Source organism: Calonectris borealis, unplaced genomic scaffold, assembly GCF_964195595.1.
Source record: "Calonectris borealis unplaced genomic scaffold, bCalBor7.hap1.2 HAP1_SCAFFOLD_249, whole genome shotgun sequence".
Taxonomy (NCBI): Eukaryota; Metazoa; Chordata; class Aves; order Procellariiformes; family Procellariidae; genus Calonectris; species Calonectris borealis.
Window position 1 is genome coordinate 20,406 of NW_027441633.1, and position 26,636 is coordinate 47,041.

The 26,636-nt window shown below is 56.7% G+C and overlaps 2 long non-coding RNA genes across 3 annotated transcripts; both read right to left on the reverse strand.

Moving 5' to 3' along the window:
- Window positions 1-3,369: 3,369 nt before the first annotated feature.
- LOC142077427 (uncharacterized) lies at window positions 3,370-6,039 on the reverse strand. The gene is made up of 3 exons (XR_012671812.1): window positions 5,646-6,039; window positions 5,090-5,263; window positions 3,370-4,044 (listed from the first exon to the last, which is right to left on the reverse strand). It is a non-coding gene; the product is annotated as an uncharacterized LOC142077427 (long non-coding RNA).
- Window positions 6,040-17,438: 11,399 nt separating this feature from the next.
- On the reverse strand, window positions 17,439-22,940 carry LOC142077430 (uncharacterized). 2 transcript variants are annotated; one of them, XR_012671818.1, is made up of 4 exons: window positions 22,264-22,940; window positions 20,150-20,213; window positions 19,594-19,767; window positions 17,439-18,548 (listed from the first exon to the last, which is right to left on the reverse strand). It is a non-coding gene; the product is annotated as an uncharacterized LOC142077430 (long non-coding RNA). The 2 variants fall into 2 exon arrangements; XR_012671817.1 differs by lacking the exon at window positions 22,264-22,940 and having other exon boundaries at window positions 20,150-20,738.
- Window positions 22,941-26,636: the final 3,696 nt, after the last annotated feature.

Below are 26,636 nucleotides of genomic sequence, written 5' to 3' on the forward strand. Positions count from 1 at the left end.
TCAGGAAACCGCGCTTCTGAGCAGACCCGGTGCCAGTGGCTGACCTGCAAACAACGAGCGATACGCTGGTGGTCCTGGGGCTGTGTTGCGGTGTTTGCACCTTTCCTCGCCTCTGTGCTATCAGCACTCTGCTCTCCTCACCCTGCACACGCGCAGGGCTTGCCACTTGGAGGAGAGACACTGCACGACGTCACTTACCACCCTGCCCTCCAGCGTGCAAAGGAATTAGAAATGAGGCAGGGAAAGCCAAGAGGCCTGCTGGTGTATTAGGCGTCCTCAGCAGTTGACCGTAGAGCCCGGCAGGTTCCATCCTTGCTCTGTGCTTTTGTAGCTTGAACCCCCGATTGTTTTGCCATCGAGACTGCAAGGCGAGGAATACGCCTCTACTTGAACAAGCAAGACCCCTGCCAAATAGCTGAGCTGTGCGCAGTGATAGGCGGCTGCCTGTGACCGACACCTTTTTCTGCTAAAACCAGAGCACGCTTCCCTTGTGAAGAGCCATCGGCAGTACAGAACGGACCTGAGCTCTCCTTGCACCGGGTCCCCAGAGAACGGCGTCTCAGTTCGACTGAAGCGTGCAGCAGCCTGTCGTCATCCCAGCCCCTCGCCCTCGAGCAAGCGGCTGCCTGTAGCAGCGGCAGAACCGCTGCTGCGCAGAGGGGAAAGGAATGGCTTGGCCTCAAGCTCTGCGGGCTGCCTGTGGCCCCTGCGGAGCCGACGACCTCGGCAGCCCATACAAAGGGCGAAGCTAGCAGCCTGAGAAGGAGTCACAGGGTGCTGCAGCTCCTGCCACAACCCTCCTTCCCAGCCTGCTGCTGGAGCACAAGGCACTTGAAAGCAGCAGGAAAGAACAAGGATGGCAAGATGGCAGGAATAACACGGAGAGCCTAAAGCGTTTAGCCAGCAGGGCTTGCAACTCACCTTGTGCCGTGGTTTAATCCCAGCTGGCAACTCAGCACCACACAACCGCTCACTCGCTCCCCCCTCAGTGGGAGGGGGGAGAGAATTGGAAGGGCAAAAGTGAAAAAACTCCACTTGTAAGGAAAAGGGGGGAAAAAAACCCCAAACAACAGAGCGAAAAACCCCACACAGACAAGCGGTACAAATGAAAACAACGGCTCACCGCCAACCGACGGATGCCCAGCCAGCCGCAGCCCAGCAGCGGCCCCCCCGCCAACCGCCCCCCGAGTTTTATTTCCTGACGCCACAGGGTCTGGAACATCCCCTGGGTCCGCCGGGGTCAGCTCTCCCAGCGGTGCCCCCTCCCAGGCCCTCGCGCACCCCCAGCCCGCTCGCCGGCAGGGCGGGGCGAGGAGCAGCACAGCCCCCGGCGCGGTGCAAGCGCTGCGCAGCGGGAACTCACGCAGCCCCGCGTCACCGACGCCGTTTGCAGCACAAACCCAAAACGCAGGAGGAGGGAGAGCGGGGTGGGAGTGGGGTGCGGGGGAGCGGGAGGGGGGTGCCAGAGTTTGGGCGGGGGGCAACGGGCAGGTTGGCGGGGCAGGCAGCACCCCAGGGGTCCGGGGCAGAGGGGTTACGGGGAGGCAGTGCGGAACACGGGGGGTGGGAGGAGGGAGAGGAGAGAGGAGGGCAGTGCGGGCACGAGGTAGGAGGGCAGGGGATACGGGGGGCGCGTCACGGGGAAAACCTCGCACGGGAAAGGCGGGGCGGACACCGGGAGGGGCGGGGGGGGACATGCGTGGGGGTGACCTACGCCAGGGGGTCCACCCGGGACCACCCACAGCAGAAAACTCGCCTGGGATGACCCGCAACAGATAATCCGTTCCCGATGACTGACCCTCGCTGGATAACCACGAGCGATGCCCCTCAAGGGGCTGGTGTTTCACCCCAAATCTTCCCCAAATCGGGGGGTTTTTTGCTTTTCCATAATATCAAAATTGGGGTTTTTTCCTTTTCCAAAACATTCCACCATTTGGCGGTTTTTCAACGCTTTTTCACAACAAAAATTGGTGGTTTTTGCTTTTTCGTTTTGTGCGTGAAAATGGGGTTTTTTTTGCTTTCCGGCTGCCCAAATCCAGGCGGATTTGGCTTTCCCGGGAGCTCCAAGTTGGGTATTTTTCCCCCCAAAATTGCGGGCTTTTTTTTCCCCACCCCTTGCAGGCCCCGAATTAGGGGTTTTGTGGTATTTTTAGGCCATGGCGGCAGGTCCCGCTCTGCGTGCGCAGCCCTGCAGGGGAAAGTCCCTGTTGGGGGAACTGGCCCCCAATCAGGATGGGAACAGGCGGAAAAGGAGAACAGGGAAGAGGCAGCTTTTGAAAGCGCTTTTATATCTTCAATAGAGAGGTGTTCCGGGGCGGGGGGTGGGTGGGTGGGTGGGGGGGGGGGGGGGGTGGGGGGGTGGGTGTGTGTGGGTGTGTGTGTGGGTGGGGGTGTGTGTGTGTGTGTGTGTGTGTGTGTGTGTGTGTGTGTGTGTGTGTGTGTGTGTGTGTGTGTGTGTCGAATTTTAAAATCCTTTCTGTAAACAGGGTTTCTTTGCATTTTAAAAACCTTATTATCAGAGACATTTACACTTAATGTATTTACACATATCTCTCTATATATATTTAGTGAATATATTTATGTTTCACTTATACCCCCCTATTTCCCACTTCTTATATATAATACCTGCTCAGACTATGGATCTGTTGACTTACATATTTTGAACACTTAAATGTCTTTATAGACTTCTCTATTTACACTTACATATATTTACACCTATATCTTTATAGACTTAGGTTTTAGACTTAGATGTCTATTTACACTTGTACATAATCTCTTAGATTACATATAATGTCTATGTAGACTCTCTATGTAACACGTAGTAAGTGTAGATAGCGGTATCTATTCAGACCTTTTTCTATTTTAAATTCCTTCATGTATAAAATGTATCATCCTTTTTGCATTTGGAAGTTCTTTATTTTTTGATTTATAGAGACGTGAGTTATTTTTGTATCTTAAAACCCTATATACATCTTTCGAATTTTTTTATACTCTAAAATCCTTTATATAATAGGGCAGATATAGGTCCTTATTTTGAAATCCTTTTGTACGTATAAATTAATATTATTTTTCAATATACGTAACAAGGAGAGATTTTTTTCTATTTCGAGGCCTCACAGATATATTTACAGTTTTTAAAAATTTTTGAACCCCCCCCCATGAATTTTCAGGCAATTTGGGCTGTGACCCCCTTTGGGGGGGGGGGGGGACACGGACCCCCATGACCCCCCATTCCCCACTCACCTGCTCCTCCACGGCATCATCACCCCCGTGGTGATGCTGGGGTGCCCCAAATGACATCATCACCCCTCCAGGCCCCCCAACCCCCCCTTTTTATTCACCCCCCCAAAAAGACACAAAACGAGGGAAACGGCCCCAACCGGCAGCTCGTTACTTTAATAATGCCGTTTACGTATGTACGCACGCACCCCCGCCAAAAAGGGGGGCTCTGCTAGAAAGATAAAGGAGGGGCGGCCCCCCCAAACGCTTGCAGCCCCCCCCAGCCCCCGTCCCGCAGGCTGCCAGCCGGCCCCTCACCCTCAGCACGCCCAACGACCGGCAGGCAAACCTGGGCCGGGGGTCTCTCCTGAGCACCACGGGACGCTCACAGCGAGGCATCTGAAAAACAAAAATCCCAACGGATATTTCAGCACGTTAAAAAAACAGCACCGAAGGCAGCAGAGGAATTCGGTCAGGGCAAGGGAGAGGGTAGCAGTCGAGCTAAAGGAGGGTGCCAGGCAAACGGGTCAGCTCGAAATACAACGCCGCCTTTAAAAGCTCAAGCGATTCGAACGCTTAAAATCGGCGTGAAGACTAATTGACACAATTCTGAACACGTTCTTCGCAGAGAAGTAAACGCTCTCGCTGGTGTCGGAAAACGCCTCGTCCCTTCCTTACAGCACCGCTGCAGGGAGATAACCCCGTGAGGCTGCAGGACAAGGGCGCGCCGTAATCAGCATCTACGCTCACGGATCCACCGCCGCAGCTCCAGCCCTTGCGCTGCTGCTGCTGCTGCTGCGCATCTCGCTCGCTTGGCCGATAAAGCTGAAAGTGAAGCGTAAAACTTTGAAGAGTAAAATGAAAAAGAAAGAACAAATCTCAGCAATTCATTTTATGCTAAAAAGGCGTGCGCACGCTTACATACGTACAATGAGAAGACTCGTACTATAAAAATATTTGATTTTCCTTTTGCGTTCATTGAAATTGCGTAGCTGTGAATTCATACCGTTAAATTATCTACCTCCAAGCTACACAGCTATCGTTTGACCAGGGGTTTTGCGTGTGTGACATGACTAGGAGGGACGCCTGGCCAGCTGCGCCGAGACCGATGCTACCGAACTGCCGGGGAAACGCGCCGTCGAAAGCGAGACAGAAATAAAGTGCTTCAGAGCACTCTGCCAAAAGATCAGGAAAAAAGCCCCTAACGTTCAGTTGCCTCTCTTTTTAAACGTTTAGAGCAACTACCCAACTGCTTAAGCACACCTAATAAATTATACACTACAGCTATTTGGCAGTTGCAGTTTAAACAACGCAAGTCAGTTTGGAAATTAGACAATTTTAACTTTCTTTTTAAAATTTCATTTATGATAGAAAAATCAGTGAGATAAGAGATCTCCCATACGGTTTTACTTTTTTTTTGGGGGGGGGGGGGGGGGGGGGGCAGGCGGTGGGGAATATCAAATCCCCGGTGCTGCAATACATCAGGCTACCAAAAAGGACTGGCAGGTTTGCTAACGCTGTTGGCTGTACCCAAGCGTGCGGAGGAACGCGTCTTTACGATCTCTCGACCGTTACACCCGAGAACCAAAGATCAGCCATACGTCGACTATTGGAAGATGTGCTGCGCTTGGGTCCTTGCAAGGAAATCGACTTAACTCCTTTTTTTTTTCCAGAGAGAGTGAAAAGTCTCCTTGCGGATGACTTCTACTGCCAAGCACGTCATCTCTGAAGATCCATTCTGATGGGAAGTTTGTAAAAGGCAACTCCTTTGAATGAAAAAGATTTCCATTCTGGAAAATCTCTTTCCACCCGAAGTCAAAATTACGCGCTGCAGGTTAGGAAAAAGGACATTAGAGAATCAGTAACTCACCGAAAACACATCAGGACTCTCTGTCGCTAGTTACGAGGCTGCTACCGCTTCTCGGGAAAGCCTGGAAAACACACCGAAGCGACGCCGATTTGTCCCGTGTTGTCCACGCCTCTTCTTTGACCTTGATTGCTTTTAGCACAGATGCCAGTATCTCAGTAAGGTTTTCGAGTGCTCCTGTAAGGTATTTTAAACACTGACTGACTGAAAAAGCATAAAGCTTTTATCGTGAAAACAAAGCCTGTTTCTCCCGAACGTCCGAACTCTTACAAACGGTTCCTTTCCTCTTCTAGTCCAACATTATTTTCACAGCACCCTTTAATAGCAAGCGCACAGAAACAGAAGACTCTGCTTTCAGGAAGAGAAAACAGACGAAGGAAAGCAAGCCTTGAATAGGCGTACCACGCTCCAGAACAGACCTTTATTTTTAGTATTTGTGTTAAAATATTTCATGTTAAAAAAATCAGATAGAAGGAGAGCTGCCACATTCTTCGTGTTAACTGTAAAGTCCACACTACAAGCACCTTAGGAAAAATGCAGACACACATCACAGGCATACCTTGTACTTGCAGACCACTATGGATCCTTTCCATCCGTCTCGTACTTTCACGGCAGTTGACATTCTGCTGAGAGGAAAGGAAAAAAAAAAAAAAACAACAAACACGTTTAGCACAAAGCTTCCTTTTCTGTGAAGACTACAACTGAGTGGAGGAGAAAGTATTTTGCATCATCTTTGGTGCAGTTGTTGAGACAGGCCACTAGAGCTTCTGCATGTTTTAGACAACCGTGCCTTTTCTTTTGGCTCATCGGCAGCTTTAGAACTCACTTGCCTAGAGACGCGCAGGTGACAGGCACAGACACCTACGTACGTTTTCTCAAGCCTAAGTAGAGCCGCGATTTCCTCACCCGATACGTCCCAAGTTGAGTATTTTTGTTAAAGAGTACGGCAACCCGTCTGTCCTCGCGAACTCGCTGCAAAAGAGGAATCCTTTTTTCCAGGCCGTTTCTCCAAACGGTCGAGATCTTTGAAAACTGCAGTTGTGCCACCAAACCTGCTCAGGGTCCCTCCCAACCTTCGACCATCGTTAGATTTAACAGGCACACGCTCTATTCCGTCTTCCAACAGCAAAAATACATAACGCCCCCAGACCCCTAGCGCAACCCTACGGACGTCCACACACACCTCGCTGTTTTGATGAGGAGCCACTGAGCACCCCTGCGAGCACAGCGGGATCATGCGCAAGACCAGCGTCCTGGTTTCGGCTGGGATAGAGTTAATTCTCTTCCTGGTAACTGGTATAGCGCTGTGTTTTAGATTTAGGACGAGAAAAACGTGGATAACACGCTGATGTTTTAGTTGTGGCTAAGTAGCGCTTACGCTAGTCGGGGACTTTTCAGCTTCTCATGCCCTGCCAGCGAGAAGCTGGGAGGGACCTTAGCCAGGACAGATGACCCAAACCGGCCAAAGGGACAGTCCGTACCATATGACGTCACGCTCAGTACATAAGCTGGGGGAGTTGGCCGGGCAGCGGCGACTGCCGCTCGGGGACCGGCTGGGCATCAGTCGGCGGGCGGTGAGCAATCGCATTGTGCGCCGCTTATTTTGTATATTCTTTTATCGTTACGATTGTTTCCCCTTCCTGTTCTGTCCCATTAAACTGTCTTTACTTCACCCCACGAACTTCACTTTTTTTTCCGATTCTCTCCCCCACCCCACTTTGGGGGCAGGGGGAGCGAGCGAGCAGCTGCGTGGTGTTTAGCTGCCTGCCGGGTTAAACCACAACAACCAGCTTCACCTACGCCGATTTCAGCGAATGCAGCTTCTGAAGCTTTAAACTGAAAACCGTATCTTGACACTTTGCCGCGGCAGAAACGATCCGTAACTAGAACTCTACAAAAACGCAGTAACGCACATTGCAAACCCACAGCAGCGACAGCTTCAGAAATATTTCTACCGGGAACAAGGGAGAAAAACAATACAGTTTCATCTCACGCACAGGAAAGCAGCAGGCAGAGAAAAGGGTCGGCATTCGTAGCCCTTGCAGGACGCAGGCATTCTCCTTCCATTCCTAAACCCGCCTCTTAGGTCGAAATATCACAACACTACTACGGCAATATCGAGAGCAGGGAACAGCAGCCCTGCCGCTGGATGTGCTACTGACTGATGCTATTTACGCAGCAGGACACCTAGACAGAGGGGCACGTTTTTCCACACACAACCCTGAACTTCCTGAAAATTTAAGTTTACCAAAACGAGCCATTTGGAACACATTGCCAAACAATGTTTGGCAATAAAACTTTGATGTGTTTGACACACACAAATTTGGGGTAACTCGCTACTTGCTTCCTGCTGTTGTTGTTCTTCCTTCAGAAATTCTACTTGTAGCCAAGTTATTCGCTACCGGTTCAAGCATTTACCTTCCAGGTATTACCAGCACATCTACACAGGCGAGGAACTAAATCGCTCTTCTAAAACTACCCGAGTGAAAATTACAGCCACGAAAGAGGAGTGACAGAGAAGAAAAGGAGAGGTCAGGCAGCAAGAGAGCTCTGCAGGCTGCCACCAGTCAACATCGCACTCTTTTTAAAAAAAAAAAAAACACAAACCAAAAAATAACACAAACACAAAAAGCCCACAAAAACCAACAACAAAACAAAACCTTGACGTTGTACCTTTTTTTTCTTTTGGAGCTCGTCCCTGTCTCAGCAGATTGTCTCGTCAGAGCATGAAACGCAGGTGATCCGTATCCCAATGACATCTGCACGCGATGAACACGTGTTCAGAAATAGTCCAGATCTGTAAGACCGGTGTCATTTGTGTGGTTTTAATAATCATAACTCCGTTTTATTGACCGATGCATTTGCGAGGAAACTAAGTAACTTTTAAACGTAGCCTCTCCTTGGGGAGAAAAATGCGTTAGGGAGTGAAAAAAATGATGATTCAGAGCTCCCAACCATGACGGAGCAGCGGGGAAATTAACGAAAGTGAAGGCCAACAGCAGCAACACGAAGCGACATTTGGCTTTAATTCTGATCACGTACTTAAGCGGCTCTCCAAGTCTATGCCTCGAGCCTATGAATGACTAGCCCTTTTTCGGAAGGACCAACTTTTTTCCTTAAAAGTCCTAGACTGAAGACTCCACTGAACAGAACGTGGATTGAGCCACAGGACAACGTGCCGTCAACACTCTCAGGAAAAAAAAAATATCAAGTAAAAATCAAGTTTAAATATCAGTTTCCATCGTGTCTCATTCATTCCGTTTCTAGTGATACCTGGGTGCTCCAAAATTCACTCTCCTGACACCACGTAGTACTACAAATTGAGTTATGCCTATAAAAATAAAAGGCTATTTCCAACCTGCCCATAAAATCAGTATGAACAAACAGAAGAGAAACACTTGAACTTAAAGAAGGACACAGGCAGCTCTTAATTTTTCGTAGATGAAAGCTCATTCTTTTCCCTGAAAGGAAAACACTCGTAACTACCCAGGGTTAGTTACGCTAACGAGGGTACGTAGGCACGCTCTGTTCACGGCAATTGTTCATCAGCTTTTCTGCACCAGCAGCAAATTTGCCTTTTCCCTGGGTTTAACGGGGAGCACCTGCAGCGACCTTGAACGCGCCAATGTTTCTCCCGGCTCCCCCGGCCCCACACGTGCCATCACCTGAGCAGCAAGCGGCGTCAACCACGCAGGATTTTCTTCACGTGACGCAGAAGGTGACGCTGGGAAAAGAGGAGGCACAAAATGAACCTGTTTGTCACACCCAGCCAACGGCGAAAACCCAGGGAAGGATTCTGCCGTGCGGGGCCGGGCTGTGCACCCCGGGAGCTCCAGCCGGCCGGTTTTGCTCCCCTTTGCCGGGTACCGGGGAGACACCGCCGCCTCGTGCTGCCGCCTGCCCCCCGGGGGACCTCGCTTCAGCCCTCGGGAACGGGACCGGGAGAGACCCTCCACGCAAAGAGAGCGGATCCACGCGTGGCGTGGATTTAATCCCCGAGGGAAGAGGCCGGGCTCCCCGCTAGCAGAAGGACAACTCGCCTCCCTGCCGCTCGGAGCGCCTTGCCGGGGACAGCCCTGCCTGCGCCTGGCTGCTCTTCAGCCGTGCTGGGAGTGCAGTCTGGCCGACGGATGCTCCGGCAAACAGACACTGCAGCGAATCGCAGCTCCCGCTCGTTACAGCTGCTGGTAATTTTGCCTCTGGCTAAGGCATGCCCCAGACAGCGGACACCCCGTCTCGTTCCAGCTCCTGCTTGCGACGGTTCTGGCTAATTGAAGCTCCAGCTCTGCACCGTTGATTTCAGCTCCTTCTCCTTACAAGCTCCAGCTATTTGCAACAGCCTGGGCTTTTGACAAGGTCGTAAACCAATCGCCGTCAAAACTCGACTATTAGGATTAAATATCATAGTTGGACATTGTATAAACATTAATTAGTTTGTACGACTAATCAGTTAATAACTATTCGAAGCAGTCGACAAGCAAGAGCTGGACTCGAAGAGGGCGTGCGGGGTCTGAAAAGCAGAGACCACCTCTTCCCCCCAGAGACCACCGCAGACGTTGAGTTGGGCCTGGTGCGTGCCGGCCTCCCGCACTTCGGGGTCCAGCAGGACCAGAGCCCCTCCCCCCGGGGAGGGTCCACGCACCCTGCCCACCCCCTGCTTTCCCCCGCAGCCCCCAATGCCCTCCCAGCCCCCCGCACAAACGGCCAAACCGGCTTCTGCTTTGGGCCCCCAAACCAGCTCACTTGGCACCCATTTCTGAGCCCAAAAACCCAGCTGCTGCGCCTGTTCTCAAGGCCCAAAGATGCCCCCGGGGAGGGCAAGCGCTTGTGTGATGCTTCGGGCAGAAACAGGACTGAAAGGTCCGATCCCGGTGCCGGGGGAGCAGAGGCGAGCTGGCTGGGACCAGCTTTTGCTCCTGGAACGACCCCAAGTCCCTGCTCCGAGGGCTTCCCCTTGGGGCCCTGGGGTGGACCTGTCCCTCCCCTTCAAATGCTCCAGCAGTTTCGGGAGCAGAAGGCCGTTTCTAAGCCCTCTCTCCAGCAGCTCCTCCCTCGACTCGGCCCGTGAAGCCCCCAGGCTCGAGCACCTCGCTGGGGCGGGCGGCCTCCATCGCCTACAGGCTGCCCGTCTGCCTGCAGGGAGGGCTGGGGGGTGCCCGGCCCCACGGGGCGACAGTGGGGACTCGCAGGGAGGGTCTGTTTGCACACAGCGCCCACCCCGCCCCCCCGCCCCGGCCCCACTGCGCGGCCCCCCTAGGGCACACAGCCCCGCCCCCCAGCCCCACTCCCCAGATGCTCACAGCCCCTCCTCCGCCTGGAGCCCCCCCAGCCCCCGTCCCCGGAGCCTGCAGGACCGCCCCGCCCCCCCGCCACAGCCCCACTCCTCGGCTCCCCGGGCCCGCGGCCCCTCACACTCACGCTGCGCCGCCGCCTCGGTGCAGAGCCCGCCGCGCGCCCCGTTGAAATACCCTCCGCAGCCAATCAGCGCGCGGCTCCACCAGACCGCCCGCGCGGGGCACGCCGGGAGTTGTAGTCCCCGCCCCGGGACCGCGCATGCGCACGGCGCCTCGTGCAGCCCGGCTGGCTGTACATCGACACCCGTACAATGGAGGTGATCGTGCACCGACCCTGGTGCAACCCTTGTCCCCCCCCATGCTCGCAGCCCCTCCCCGGTGTTTGCAAGCGCCTCCCAGCCCCAGGACCCCCGGTGCTCACAGCACCCGACCACACCATTTTCCAGCCCCGTGGGAGCCCCAAGCCCCACTCTCAAGCCCCGCCAGGACCCACAGCCCCACTCCCCAGCTCCTTGGGGGACTGCAGCCCCCGCCCCCAGCCCCACTCCCCAGCCCCCCTAGGACGAACAGCCCCCCCTCCCCGGCCCCCTCCGGGACGCACAGCCCCCCCCAGCCCCCCTCCCCGGCCCCCCCGGGACGCACAGCCCCCCCCCCAGCCCCCCTCCGGGACGCACAGCCCCCCCCAGCCCCCCTCCCCGGCCCCCTCCGGGACGCACAGCCCCCCCCCCGGCCCCCTCCGGGACGCACAGCCCCCCCCCCGGCCCCCCTCCCCGGCCCCCTCCGGGACGCACAGCCCCCCCCGGCCCCCTCCGGGACGCACAGCCCCCCCCGGCCCCCCTCCCCGGTCCCCCCGAGACGCACAGCCCCCCTCCTCAGTCCCCCGGGGGGTCCCCAGCCTCCCGCCAGCCCGCCGTGCCCGCGGCACCTCAGACTGCCGCCGCCGCCGCCGCCGCCGCCGCCGCCGCCGCCGCCGCCGCCGCCGCCGCCGCCGCCGCCGCCGCCGCCGCCGCCGCCGCCGCCGCCGCCGCCGCCGCCGCCGCCTGGGTGCAGAGCCCGCCGCGCGCCCCGTTGAAATATCCTCCGCAGCCAATCAGCGCGCGGCTCCTCCGGGCCGCCCGCGGGGGGCACGCCGGGAGGTGTAGTCCCCGCCCCGGAAGTGCGCATGCGCACGGCGCCTTGTGCGCGGCGGGTGCCTGCGCAGGGACCTCCCTGCAACGGTGGGGATTGTGCAGGGACCTTTGCGCAGCGGGGGGTCGGTGTGTGGAGACACCCATGCAATGGGGGGGGCAGTGCAGGAAGACCCTTATGCAATTGGTTGGTGTGCAGGGGACCCTCGTGCAATGGCGGGCAGGTGCACGGGGACCCTTGTGCGATGGTGGGGATTGTGCAGGACCCTCGTGTGACAGTGGTGGTTATTTTTCTCGGCAGTACCCTTGGGTTCGGGAGCAAAACAGCCGGTGCCTGAAACCACTGGGGTGTTTTGACTGCTGCTGAGCAGCCTCGAGGCCGCCTCTGGTTCCCACATGGCTCCCATGGTGCGCGTGGACCCTCCTGCAACGGGTGCAGGTGTGCAAGGAGGGTGATCCGGGGTAGGGGTCCCTCTCTGGAGGCACCCAGCTCGAGCTGGCACCTAAGAACTAATCAAGGAGTAATGAGGAACCTTCTCTTGCACCTGACGTTAACCAGCGGGATCCCAGGGTCAGACCCTGTTACGGTGATTGGACCCTGGGGAGGTGGCAGAGGGTGCCCTGGACAGGTTGGGGGGGTTCCCTGGGGAGGAGGGGAGCCCCCACCCCCCTGACTGTGGGCACTCCCCCCAAGGAGCAGAGCATGGTGCAAGACTTTAGGGAGGATGAGGGCTAGCAGGTCCCCGAGATGGCAGTGCCGGCTCTTCCCAGTGTCTCCCCAGTGCTGGAGGGGGTGTGCGTGTGTGTGTCTCATGACCATGGGGATGGGGGGGGGGCGGCCTCAGGATGGGGCAGGGGGGGAATCCTGGGGTCCGGGAGGGACCCTGGGAGTGGGGTAGGTAGGGGGACATTGGGGGACAGAGGTGTTTCTCGGGAGATTGAGGACACCATGTGGGGAGTTGAGACTGGGAGGGATGACCCTGGGGAGGTGGGGGGCACCGCGGGGAGAAGGGATCCCACCCCCGACACCTGCAGCCACCCCCAGGGGCAGCTGGGACCCCGACCCACTGGGGGACCAGGATGGGAACGATGGGGACTCACTCATGGATACTGCACAGGTAATAAAATAGTTCATGCTGCACCCTGTTGTAGGGTCTCTGGGGTGCCCTGGGCGCCGAGTCCCCATGACAGCCGGCCCTTCCCGGGGGTCCCCAGGCTGCCGGGTTCCTCTGGCCCCAGCCGGCGGGAGCTGTGTCCTCCCAGCCGCTGGCCACGCAATGGCAGCACCGACCCACGGCCACGCGGAGACAGGGCTGGGGACAGGGCCGGGGTTGCCTGCGCTCCACCTGGGTCTGCAGGGCTCGGGCAGGGTGGACCCGGCATCCTGCAGCTCCGCTCCCACCCTGGGGACCCCAAACACCCCCGGGGGTGCGTCGCTGTCCCTGTCGCTGGTGGCAACCGGCATGGGGGGAAGGTGACAGTGAGGGTCCCCGCCAGTGGCCCGGAGTTCGTCACCGCTGGGGGGACAGGGGACAAGCAGGGCCAGCACCGAGGAGCGACGGCAGCACAGCCTACTCTCTGGGGGTCCCCACCCCCTGTCCCCAGGGGTCCCCTCCGTCCCCGTGGTTTATTGGGGGAACACAGAGCCCAACGACCAGCCGCAGGGACAGGGGACGGGGAGCTGCCCCAGGGATGGGGACAGCACCGGGACACGCCGATACTCTTGGGGGTGCTGGCATGCGGGGGGGGGGCACCCTAACCATTGCCGCCCGGGATGACGAATGCACCGGGATGAGGGAGGCACCGGGATGGGGACGGCGCATGGAGGGGCCAGAGCCGGCGCGCGAACGCCGGGCTGCAGGACCACGCTTCGGCTTCGGGGCGGCAGCAGCGAAGGCGGCGGCGGCGGCGGCGCTGCTGCGCACCTGAGCGGTGCCGGCGCTGCAGTACCGCGATTCGGCCACGGGGCGGCAGCAGCGAGCAGCCGCCGGGCGGCGCGTGCACGGGGGCGGCACCGGCGCTGCAGGTCCGCGCTTTGCAGGCCCAGCGCCCGCCGGCACCGCGCACGTGGGGCGGCAGCGGCGTTTCCTTACCGGAACGAACCAACGAACGCGGCGGCATCACCCCGCAGGCACCACAGTACGGCATTGCCGTTACCGGCGGACGGCAGCGCGGAGAAAGGGGGCGCCACCGCGCATGCGCGGCTCAAGAGCTGCAGTACCCAGTTTTGGTCGCTCGGTGGCAGCAGCGAACAAAGGAGAGCGCGCCACTGCGCATGCGCGGCTGAAGCACTGCAGTACCGAATTCTGGTCGCTCGGTGGCAGCAGCGAGCAAAGAAAGGCGCGCCACTGCGCATGCGCGGCTCAAGAGCTGCAGTACCGAATTCTGGTCGCTCGGTGGCAGCAGCGAGCAAAGGAGAGCGCGCCACCGCGCATGCGCAGCTGAAGAGCTGCAATACCGAATTCTGGTCGCTCGGTGGCAGCAGCGAGCAAAGAAAGGCGCGCCACTGCGCATGCGCGGCTCAAGAGCTGCAGTACCCAGTTTTGGTCACAGGGTGGCAGCAGCGAGCAAAGAAAAGCGCGCCACCGCGCATGCGCGGCCCAACAGCTGCAGTACCCAGCTTTGATCGCTCGGTGGCAGCAGCGAGCAGAGGAGCGCGCCCCACCGCGCATGCGCGGCTCAAGAGCTGCAGTACCCAATTCCGCCCGCCGGGTGCCACCGTCGCCTCACCGGCCCTTTCCCCTTCTCTCCGCCCAGTTCGTACCATCGAAAGACGGTAACTTTACAAGTCCCGTGGTGGTTTCTGCCCGTGCCCCCCAGCCCATTACCCGGGGAGGAGAAGCAGCACAGGGAACCTGTGGAACAGGTTTCTTTCTAACCCGGAGGAAGCCCCAGGGATCGCTGTCTCGGTCTGCAGGTGGCATCGGGGTTGTGGGAGTGACAGCGGCGACTCAACAGATGCTGGAGAGAGATTTAAAAAAAATAAGGCCACACGGGTGACATCCTGAGAGCAGGGGAGGGGCAGCTATGTCCATCAGGAAACCGCGCTTCTGAGCAGACCCGGTGCCAGTGGCTGACCTGCAAACAACGAGCGATACGCTGGTGGTCCTGGGGCTGTGTTGCGGTGTTTGCACCTTTCCTCGCCTCTGTGCTATCAGCACTCTGCTCTCCTCACCCTGCACACGCGCAGGGCTTGCCACTTGGAGGAGAGACACTGCACGACGTCACTTACCACCCTGCCCTCCAGCGTGCAAAGGAATTAGAAATGAGGCAGGGAAAGCCAAGAGGCCTGCTGGTGTATTAGGCGTCCTCAGCAGTTGACCGTAGAGCCCGGCAGGTTCCATCCTTGCTCTGTGCTTTTGTAGCTTGAACCCCCGATTGTTTTGCCATCGAGACTGCAAGGCGAGGAATACGCCTCTACTTGAACAAGCAAGACCCCTGCCAAATAGCTGAGCTGTGCGCAGTGATAGGCGGCTGCCTGTGACCGACACCTTTTTCTGCTAAAACCAGAGCACGCTTCCCTTGTGAAGAGCCATCGGCAGTACAGAACGGACCTGAGCTCTCCTTGCACCGGCTCCCCAGAGAACGGCGTCTCAGTTCGACTGAAGCGTGCAGCAGCCTGTCGTCATCCCAGCCCCTCGCCCTCGAGCAAGCGGCTGCCTGTAGCAGCGGCAGAACCGCTGCTGCGCAGAGGGGAAAGGAATGGCTTGGCCTCAAGCTCTGCGGGCTGCCTGTGGCCCCTGCGGAGCCGACGACCTCGGCAGCCCATACAAAGGGCGAAGCTAGCAGCCTGAGAAGGAGTCACAGGGTGCTGCAGCTCCTGCCACAACCCTCCTTCCCAGCCTGCTGCTGGAGCACAAGGCACTTGAAAGCAGCAGGAAAGAACAAGGATGGCAAGATGGCAGGAATAACACGGAGAGCCTAAAGCGTTTAGCCAGCAGGGCTTGCAACTCACCTTGTGCCGTGGTTTAATCCCAGCTGGCAACTCAGCACCACACAACCGCTCACTCGCTCCCCCCTCAGTGGGAGGGGGGAGAGAATTGGAAGGGCAAAAGTGAAAAAACTCCACTTGTAAGGAAAAGGGGGGAAAAAAACCCCAAACAACAGAGCGAAAAACCCCACACAGACAAGCGGTACAAATGAAAACAACGGCTCACCGCCAACCGACGGATGCCCAGCCAGCCGCAGCCCAGCAGCGGCCCCCCCGCCAACCGCCCCCCGAGTTTTATTTCCTGACGCCACAGGGTCTGGAACATCCCCTGGGTCCGCCGGGGTCAGCTCTCCCAGCGGTGCCCCCTCCCAGGCCCTCGCGCACCCCCAGCCCGCTCGCCGGCAGGGCGGGGCGAGGAGCAGCACAGCCCCCGGCGCGGTGCAAGCGCTGCGCAGCGGGAACTCACGCAGCCCCGCGTCACCGACGCCGTTTGCAGCACAAACCCAAAACGCAGGAGGAGGGAGAGCGGGGTGGGAGTGGGGTGCGGGGGAGCGGGAGGGGGGTGCCAGAGTTTGGGCGGGGGGCAACGGGCAGGTTGGCGGGGCAGGCAGCACCCCAGGGGTCCGGGGCAGAGGGGTTACGGGGAGGCAGTGCGGAACACGGGGGGTGGGAGGAGGGAGAGGAGAGAGGAGGGCAGTGCGGGCACGAGGTAGGAGGGCAGGGGATACGGGGGGCGCGTCACGGGGAAAACCTCGCACGGGAAAGGCGGGGCGGACACCGGGAGGGGCGGGGGGGGACATGCGTGGGGGTGACCTACGCCAGGGGGTCCACCCGGGACCACCCACAGCAGAAAACTCGCCTGGGATGACCCGCAACAGATAATCCGTTCCCGATGACTGACCCTCGCTGGATAACCACGAGCGATGCCCCTCAAGGGGCTGGTGTTTCACCCCAAATCTTCCCCAAATCGGGGGGTTTTTTGCTTTTCCATAATATCAAAATTGGGGTTTTTTCCTTTTCCAAAACATTCCACCATTTGGAGGTTTTTCAACGCTTTTTCACAACAAAAATTGGTGGTTTTTGCTTTTTCGTTTTGTGCGTGAAAATGGGGTTTTTTTTGCTTTCCGGCTGCCCAAATCCAGGCGGATTTGGCTTTCCCGGGAGCTCCAAGTTGGGTATTTTTCCCCCCAAAATTGCGGGCTTTTTTTTCCCCACCCCTTGCAGGCCCCGAATTAGGGGTTTTGTGGTATTTTTAGGCCATGGCGGCAGGTCCCGCTCTGCGTGCGCAGCCCTGCAGGGGAAAGTCCCTGTTGGGGGAACTGGCCCCCAATCAGGATGGGAACAGGCGGAAAAGGAGAACAGGGAAGAGGCAGCTTTTGAAAGCGCTTTTATATCTTCAATAGAGAGGTGTTCCGGGGCGGGGGGGGGGGGGTGGGGGGGGGGGGGGGTGGGGGGGGGGTGGGTGTGGGTGTGGGTGTGGGGGGGTGTGTGTGTGTGTGTGTGTGTGTGTGTGTGTGTGTGTCGAATTTTAAAATCCTTTCTGTAAACAGGGTTTCTTTGCATTTTAAAAACCTTATTATCAGAGACATTTACACTTAATGTATTTACACATATCTCTCTATATATATTTAGTGAATATATTTACGTTTCACTTATACCCCCCTATTTCCCACTTCTTATATATAATACCTGCTCAGACTATGGATCTGTTGACTTACATATTTTGAACACTTAAATGTCTTTATAGACTTCTCTATTTACACTTACATATATTTACACCTATATCTTTATAGACTTAGGTTTTAGACTTAGATGTCTATTTACACTTGTACATAATCTCTTAGATTACATATAATGTCTATGTAGACTCTCTATGTAACACGTAGTAAGTGTAGATAGCGGTATCTATTCAGACCTTTTTCTATTTTAAATTCCTTCATGTATAAAATGTATCATCCTTTTTGCATTTGGAAGTTCTTTATTTTTTGATTTATAGAGACGTGAGTTATTTTTGTATCTTAAAACCCTATATACATCTTTCGAATTTTTTTATACTCTAAAATCCTTTATATAATAGGGCAGATATAGGTCCTTATTTTGAAATCCTTTTGTACGTATAAATTAATATTATTTTTCAATATACGTAACAAGGAGAGATTTTTTTCTATTTCGAGGCCTCACAGATATATTTACAGTTTTTAAAAATTTTTGAACCCCCCCCCATGAATTTTCAGGCAATTTGGGCTGTGACCCCCTTTGGGGGGGGGGGGGGGGACACGGACCCCCATGACCCCCCATTCCCCACTCACCTGCTCCTCCACGGCATCATCACCCCCGTGGTGATGCTGGGGTGCCCCAAATGACATCATCACCCCTCCAGGCCCCCCAACCCCCCCTTTTTATTCACCCCCCCAAAAAGACACAAAACGAGGGAAACGGCCCCAACCGGCAGCTCGTTACTTTAATAATGCCGTTTACGTATGTACGCACGCACCCCCGCCAAAAAGGGGGGCTCTGCTAGAAAGATAAAGGAGGGGCGGCCCCCCCAAACGCTTGCAGCCCCCCCCAGCCCCCGTCCCGCAGGCTGCCAGCCGGCCCCTCACCCTCAGCACGCCCAACGACCGGCAGGCAAACCTGGGCCGGGGGTCTCTCCTGAGCACCACGGGACGCTCACAGCGAGGCATCTGAAAAACAAAAATCCCAACGGATATTTCAGCACGTTAAAAAAACAGCACCGAAGGCAGCAGAGGAATTCGGTCAGGATAAGGGAGAGGGTAGCAGTCGAGCTAAAGGAGGGTGCCAGGCAAACGGGTCAGCTCGAAATACAACGCCGCCTTTAAAAGCTCAAGCGATTCGAACGCTTAAAATCGGCGTGAAGACTAATTGACACAATTCTGAACACGTTCTTCGCAGAGAAGTAAACGCTCTCGCTGGTGTCGGAAAACGCCTCGTCCCTTCCTTACAGCACCGCTGCAGGGAGATAACCCCGTGAGGCTGCAGGACAAGGGCGCGCCGTAATCAGCATCTACGCTCACGGATCCACCGCCGCAGCTCCAGCCCTTGCGCTGCTGCTGCTGCTGCTGCGCATCTCGCTCGCTTGGCCGATAAAGCTGAAAGTGAAGCGTAAAACTTTGAAGAGTAAAATGAAAAAGAAAGAACAAATCTCAGCAATTCATTTTATGCTAAAAAGGCGTGCGCACGCTTACATACGTACAATGAGAAGACTCGTACTATAAAAATATTTGATTTTCCTTTTGCGTTCATTGAAATTGCGTAGCTGTGAATTCATACCGTTAAATTATCTACCTCCAAGCTACACAGCTATCGTTTGACCAGGGGTTTTGCGCGTGTGACATGACTAGGAGGGACGCCTGGCCAGCTGCGCCGAGACCGATGCTACCGAACTGCCGGGGAAACGCGCCGTCGAAAGCGAGACAGAAATAAAGTGCTTCAGAGCACTCTGCCAAAAGATCAGGAAAAAAGCCCCTAACGTTCAGTTGCCTCTCTTTTTAAACGTTTAGAGCAACTACCCAACTGCTTAAGCACACCTAATAAATTATACACTACAGCTATTTGGCAGTTGCAGTTTAAACAACGCAAGTCAGTTTGGAAATTAGACAATTTTAACTTTCTTTTTAAAGTTTCATTTATGATAGAAAAATCAGTGAGATAAGAGATCTCCCATACGGTTTTACTTTTTTTTTGGGGGGGGGGGGGGGGGGGGGGCAGGCGGTGGGGAATATCAAATCCCCGGTGCTGCAATACATCAGGCTACCAAAAAGGACTGGCAGGTTTGCTAACGCTGTTGGCTGTACCCAAGCGTGCGGAGGAACGCGTCTTTACGATCTCTCGACCGTTACACCCGAGAACCAAAGATCAGCCATACGTCGACTATTGGAAGATGTGCTGCGCTTGGGTCCTTGCAAGGAAATCGACTTAACTCCTTTTTTTTTTCCAGAGAGAGTGAAAAGTCTCCTTGCGGATGACTTCTACTGCCAAGCACGTCATCTCTGAAGATCCATTCTGATGGGAAGTTTGTAAAAGGCAACTCCTTTGAATGAAAAAGATTTCCATTCTGGAAAATCTCTTTCCACCCGAAGTCAAAATTACGCGCTGCAGGTTAGGAAAAAGGACATTAGAGAATCAGTAACTCACCGAAAACACATCAGGACTCTCTGTCGCTAGTTACGAGGCTGCTACCGCTTCTCGGGAAAGCCTGGAAAACACACCGAAGCGACGCCGATTTGTCCCGTGTTGTCCACGCCTCTTCTTTGACCTTGATTGCTTTTAGCACAGATGCCAGTATCTCAGTAAGGTTTTCGAGTGCTCCTGTAAGGTATTTTAAACACTGACTGACTGAAAAAGCATAAAGCTTTTATCGTGAAAACAAAGCCTGTTTCTCCCGAACGTCCGAACTCTTACAAACGGTTCCTTTCCTCTTCTAGTCCAACATTATTTTCACAGCACCCTTTAATAGCAAGCGCACAGAAACAGAAGACTCTGCTTTCAGGAAGAGAAAACAGACGAAGGAAAGCAAGCCTTGAATAGGCGTACCACGCTCCAGAACAGACCTTTATTTTTAGTATTTGTGTTAAAATATTTCATGTTAAAAAAATCAGATAGAAGGAGAGCTGCCACATTCTTCGTGTTAACTGTAAAGTCCACACTACAAGCACCTTAGGAAAAATGCAGACACACATCACAGGCATACCTTGTACTTGCAGACCACTATGGATCCTTTCCATCCGTCTCGTACTTTCACGGCAGTTGACATTCTGCTGAGAGGAAAGGAAAAAAAAAAAAAAACAACAAACACGTTTAGCACAAAGCTTCCTTTTCTGTGAAGACTACAACTGAGTGGAGGAGAAAGTATTTTGCATCATCTTTGGTGCAGTTGTTGAGACAGGCCACTAGAGCTTCTGCATGTTTTAGACAACCGTGCCTTTTCTTTTGGCTCATCGGCAGCTTTAGAACTCACTTGCCTAGAGACGCGCAGGTGACAGGCACAGACACCTACGTACGTTTTCTCAAGCCTAAGTAGAGCCGCGATTTCCTCACCCGATACGTCCCAAGTTGAGTATTTTTGTTAAAGAGTACGGCAACCCGTCTGTCCTCGCGAACTCGCTGCAAAAGAGGAATCCTTTTTTCCAGGCCGTTTCTCCAAACGGTCGAGATCTTTGAAAACTGCAGTTGTGCCACCAAACCTGCTCAGGGTCCCTCCCAACCTTCGACCATCGTTAGATTTAACAGGCACACGCTCTATTCCGTCTTCCAACAGCAAAAATACATAACGCCCCCAGACCCCTAGCGCAACCCTACGGACGTCCACACACACCTCGCTGTTTTGATGAGGAGCCACTGAGCACCCCTGCGAGCACAGCGGGATCATGCGCAAGACCAGCGTCCTGGTTTCGGCTGGGATAGAGTTAATTCTCTTCCTGGTAACTGGTATAGCGCTGTGTTTTAGATTTAGGACGAGAAAAACGTGGATAACACGCTGATGTTTTAGTTGTGGCTAAGTAGCGCTTACGCTAGTCGGGGACTTTTCAGCTTCTCATGCCCTGCCAGCGAGAAGCTGGGAGGGATCTTAGCCAGGACAGATGACCCAAACCGGCCAAAGGGACAGTCCGTACCATATGACGTCACGCTCAGTACATAAGCTGGGGGAGTTGGCCGGGCAGCGGCGACTGCCGCTCGGGGACCGGCTGGGCATCAGTCGGCGGGCGGTGAGCAATCGCATTGTGCGCCGCTTATTTTGTATATTCTTTTATCGTTACGATTGTTTCCCCTTCCTGTTCTGTCCCATTAAACTGTCTTTACTTCACCCCACGAACTTCACTTTTTTTTCCGATTCTCTCCCCCACCCCACTTTGGGGGCAGGGGGAGCGAGCGAGCAGCTGCGTGGTGTTTAGCTGCCTGCCGGGTTAAACCACAACAACCAGCTTCACCTACGCCGATTTCAGCGAATGCAGCTTCTGAAGCTTTAAACTGAAAACCGTATCTTGACACTTTGCCGCGGCAGAAACGATCCGTAACTAGAACTCTACAAAAACGCAGTAACGCACATTGCAAACCCACAGCAGCGACAGCTTCAGAAATATTTCTACCGGGAACAAGGGAGAAAAACAATACAGTTTCATCTCACGCACAGGAAAGCAGCAGGCAGAGAAAAGGGTCGGCATTCGTAGCCCTTGCAGGACGCAGGCATTCTCCTTCCATTCCTAAACCCGCCTCTTAGGTCGAAATATCACAACACTACTACGGCAATATCGAGAGCAGGGAACAGCAGCCCTGCCGCTGGATGTGCTACTGACTGATGCTATTTACGCAGCAGGACACCTAGACAGAGGGGCACGTTTTTCCACACACAACCCTGAACTTCCTGAAAATTTAAGTTTACCAAAACGAGCCATTTGGAACACATTGCCAAACAATGTTTGGCAATAAAACTTTGATGTGTTTGACACACACAAATTTGGGGTAACTCGCTACTTGCTTCCTGCTGTTGTTGTTCTTCCTTCAGAAATTCTACTTGTAGCCAAGTTATTCGCTACCGGTTCAAGCATTTACCTTCCAGGTATTACCAGCACATCTACACAGGCGAGGAACTAAATCGCTCTTCTAAAACTACCCGAGTGAAAATTACAGCCACGAAAGAGGAGTGACAGAGAAGAAAAGGAGAGGTCAGGCAGCAAGAGAGCTCTGCAGGCTGCCACCAGTCAACATCGCACTCTTTTTAAAAAAAAAAACAACACAAACCAAAAAATAACACAAACACAAAAAGCCCACAAAAACCAACAACAAAACAAAACCTTGACGTTGTACCTTTTTTTTCTTTTGGAGCTCGTCCCTGTCTCAGCAGATTGTCTCGTCAGAGCATGAAATGCAGGTGATCCGTATCCCAATGACATCTGCACGCGATGAACACGTGTTCAGAAATAGTCCAGATCTGTAAGACCGGTGTCATTTGTGTGGTTTTAATAATCATAACTCCGTTTTATTGACCGATGCATTTGCGAGGAAACTAAGTAACTTTTAAACGTAGCCTCTCCTTGGGGAGAAAAATGCGTTAGGGAGTGAAAAAAATGATGATTCAGAGCTCCCAACCATGACGGAGCAGCGGGGAAATTAACGAAAGTGCAGGCCAACAGCAGCAACACGAAGCGACATTTGGCTTTAATTCTGATCACGTACTTAAGCGGCTCTCCAAGTCTATGCCTCGAGCCTATGAATGACTAGCCCTTTTTCGGAAGGACCAACTTTTTTCCTTAAAAGTCCTAGACTGAAGACTCCACTGAACAGAACGTGGATTGAGCCACAGGACAACGTGCCGTCAACACTCTCAGGAAAAAAAAAATATCAAGTAAAAATCAAGTTTAAATATCAGTTTCCATCGTGTCTCATTCATTCCGTTTCTAGTGATACCTGGGTGCTCCAAAATTCACTCTCCTGACACCACGTAGTACTACAAATTGAGTTATGCCTATAAAAATAAAAGGCTATTTCCAACCTGCCCATAAAATCAGTATGAACAAACAGAAGAGAAACACTTGAACTTAAAGAAGGACACAGGCAGCTCTTAATTTTTCGTAGATGAAAGCTCATTCTTTTCCCTGAAAGGAAAACACTCGTAACTACCCAGGGTTAGTTACGCTAACGAGGGTACGTAGGCACGCTCTGTTCACGGCAATTGTTCATCAGCTTTTCTGCACCAGCAGCAAATTTGCCTTTTCCCTGGGTTTAACGGGGAGCACCTGCAGCGACCTTGAACGCACCAATGTTTCTCCCGGCTCCCCCGGCCCCACACGTGCCATCACCTGAGCAGCAAGCGGCGTCAACCACGCAGGATTTTCTTCACGTGACGCAGAAGGTGACGCTGGGAAAAGAGGAGGCACAAAATGAACCTGTTTGTCACACCCAGCCAACGGCGAAAACCCAGGGAAGGATTCTGCCGTGCGGGGCCGGGCTGTGCACCCCGGGAGCTCCAGCCGGCCGGTTTCGCTCCCCTTTGCCGGGTACCGGGGAGACACCGCCGCCTCGTGCTGCCGCCTGCCCCCCCGGGGGACCTCGCTTCAGCCCTCGGGAACGGGACCGGGAGAGACCCTCCACGCAAAGAGAGCGGATCCACGCGTGGCGTGGATTTAATCCCCGAGGGAAGAGGCCGGGCTCCCCGCTAGCAGAAGGACAACTCGCCTCCCTGCCGCTCGGAGCGCCTTGCCGGGGACAGCCCTGCCTGCGCCTGGCTGCTCTTCAGCCGTGCTGGGAGTGCAGTCTGGCCGACGGATGCTCCGGCAAACAGACACTGCAGCGAATCGCAGCTCCCGCTCGTTACAGCTGCTGGTAATTTTGCCTCTGGCTAAGGCATGCCCCAGACAGCGGACACCCCGTCTCGTTCCAGCTCCTGCTTGCGACGGTTCTGGCTAATTGAAGCTCCAGCTCTGCACCGTTGATTTCAGCTCCTTCTCCTTACAAGCTCCAGCTATTTGCAACAGCCTGGGCTTTTGACAAGGTCGTAAACCAATCGCCGTCAAAACTCGACTATTAGGATTAAATATCATAGTTGGACATTGTATAAACATTAATTAGTTTGTACGACTAATCAGTTAATAACTATTCGAAGCAGTCGACAAGCAAGAGCTGGACTCGAAGAGGGCGTGCGGGGTCTGAAAAGCAGAGACCACCTCTTCCCCCCAGAGACCACCGCAGACGTTGAGTTGGGCCTGGTGCGTGCCGGCCTCCCGCACTTCGGGGTCCAGCAGGACCAGAGCCCCTCCCCCCGGGGAGGGTCCACGCACCCTGCCCACCCCCTGCTTTCCCCCGCAGCCCCCAATGCCCTCCCAGCCCCCCGCACAAACGGCCAAACCGGCTTCTGCTTTGGGCCCCCAAACCAGCTCACTTGGCACCCATTTCTGAGCCCAAAAACCCAGCTGCTGCGCCTGTTCTCAAGGCCCAAAGATGCCCCCGGGGAGGGCAAGCGCTTGTGTGATGCTTCGGGCAGAAACAGGACTGAAAGGTCCGATCCCGGTGCCGGGGGAGCAGAGGCGAGCTGGCTGGGACCAGCTTTTGCTCCTGGAACGACCCCAAGTCCCTGCTCCGAGGGCTTCCCCTTGGGGCCCTGGGGTGGACCTGTCCCTCCCCTTCAAATGCTCCAGCAGTTTCGGGAGCAGAAGGCCGTTTCTAAGCCCTCTCTCCAGCAGCTCCTCCCTCGACTCGGCCCGTGAAGCCCCCAGGCTCGAGCACCTCGCTGGGGCGGGCGGCCTCCATCGCCTACAGGCTGCCCGTCTGCCTGCAGGGAGGGCTGGGGGGTGCCCGGCCCCACGGGGCGACAGTGGGGACTCGCAGGGAGGGTCTGTTTGCACACAGCGCCCACCCCGCCCCCCCGCCCCGGCCCCACTGCGCGGCCCCCCTAGGGCACACAGCCCCGCCCCCCAGCCCCACTCCCCAGATGCTCACAGCCCCTCCTCCGCCTGGAGCCCCCCCAGCCCCCGTCCCCGGAGCCTGCAGGACCGCCCCGCCCCCCCGCCACAGCCCCACTCCTCGGCTCCCCGGGCCCGCGGCCCCTCACACTCACGCTGCGCCGCCGCCTCGGTGCAGAGCCCGCCGCGCGCCCCGTTGAAATACCCTCCGCAGCCAATCAGCGCGCGGCTCCACCAGACCGCCCGCGCGGGGCACGCCGGGAGTTGTAGTCCCCGCCCCGGGACCGCGCATGCGCACGGCGCCTCGTGCAGCCCGGCTGGCTGTACATCGACACCCGTACAATGGAGGTGATCGTGCACCGACCCTGGTGCAACCCTTGTGCCCCCCCATGCTCGCAGCCCCTCCCCGGTGTTTGCAAGCGCCTCCCAGCCCCAGGACCCCCGGTGCTCACAGCACCCGACCACACCATTTTCCAGCCCCGTGGGAGCCCCAAGCCCCACTCTCAAGCCCCGCCAGGACCCACAGCCCCACTCCCCAGCTCCTTGGGGGACTGCAGCCCCCGCCCCCAGCCCCACTCCCCAGCCCCCCTAGGACGAACAGCCCCCCCTCCCCGGCCCCCTCCGGGACGCACAGCCCCCCCCAGCCCCCCTCCCCGGCCCCCCCGGGACGCACAGCCCCCCCCCAGCCCCCCTCCGGGACGCACAGCCCCCCCCAGCCCCCCTCCCCGGCCCCCTCCGGGACGCACAGCCCCCCCCGGCCCCCCTCCCCGGTCCCCCCGAGACGCACAGCCCCCCTCCTCAGTCCCCCGGGGGGTCCCCAGCCTCCCGCCAGCCCGCCGTGCCCGCGGCACCTCAGACTGCCGCCGCCGCCGCCTGGGTGCAGAGCCCGCCGCGCGCCCCGTTGAAATACCCTCCGCAGCCAATCAGCGCGCGGCTCCACCACACGGCCCGCGCGGGGCACGCCGGGAGTTGTAGTCCCCGCCCCGGGACCGCGCATGCGCACGGCGCCTCGTGCAGCCCGGCTGGCTGTACATCGACACCCGTACAATGGAGGTGATCGTGCACCGACCCTGGTGCAACCCTTGTGCCCCCCCATGCTCGCAGCCCCTCCCCGGTGTTTGCAAGCGCCTCCCAGCCCCAGGACCCCCGGTGCTCACAGCACCCGACCACACCATTTTCCAGCCCCGTGGGAGCCCCAAGCCCCACTCTCAAGCCCCGCCAGGACCCACAGCCCCACTCCCCAGCTCCTTGGGGGACTGCAGCCCCCGCCCCCAGCCCCACTCCCCAGCCCCCCTAGGACGAACAGCCCCCCCTCCCCGGCCCCCTCCGGGACGCACAGCCCCCCCCAGCCCCCCTCCCCGGCCCCCCCGGGACGCACAGCCCCCCCCCAGCCCCCCTCCGGGACGCACAGCCCCCCCCAGCCCCCCTCCCCGGCCCCCTCCGGGACGCACAGCCCCCCCCCCGGCCCCCTCCGGGACGCACAGCCCCCCCCCCGGCCCCCCTCCCCGGCCCCCTCCGGGACGCACAGCCCCCCCCGGCCCCCCTCCCCGGTCCCCCCGAGACGCACAGCCCCCCTCCTCAGTCCCCCGGGGGGTCCCCAGCCTCCCGCCAGCCCGCCGTGCCCGCGGCACCTCAGACTGCCGCCGCCGCCGCCGCCGCCGCCGCCGCCGCCGCCGCCGCCGCCGCCGCCGCCGCCGCCGCCGCCGCCGCCGCCGCCGCCGCCGCCGCCGCCTGGGTGCAGAGCCCGCCGCGCGCCCCGTTGAAATATCCTCCGCAGCCAAT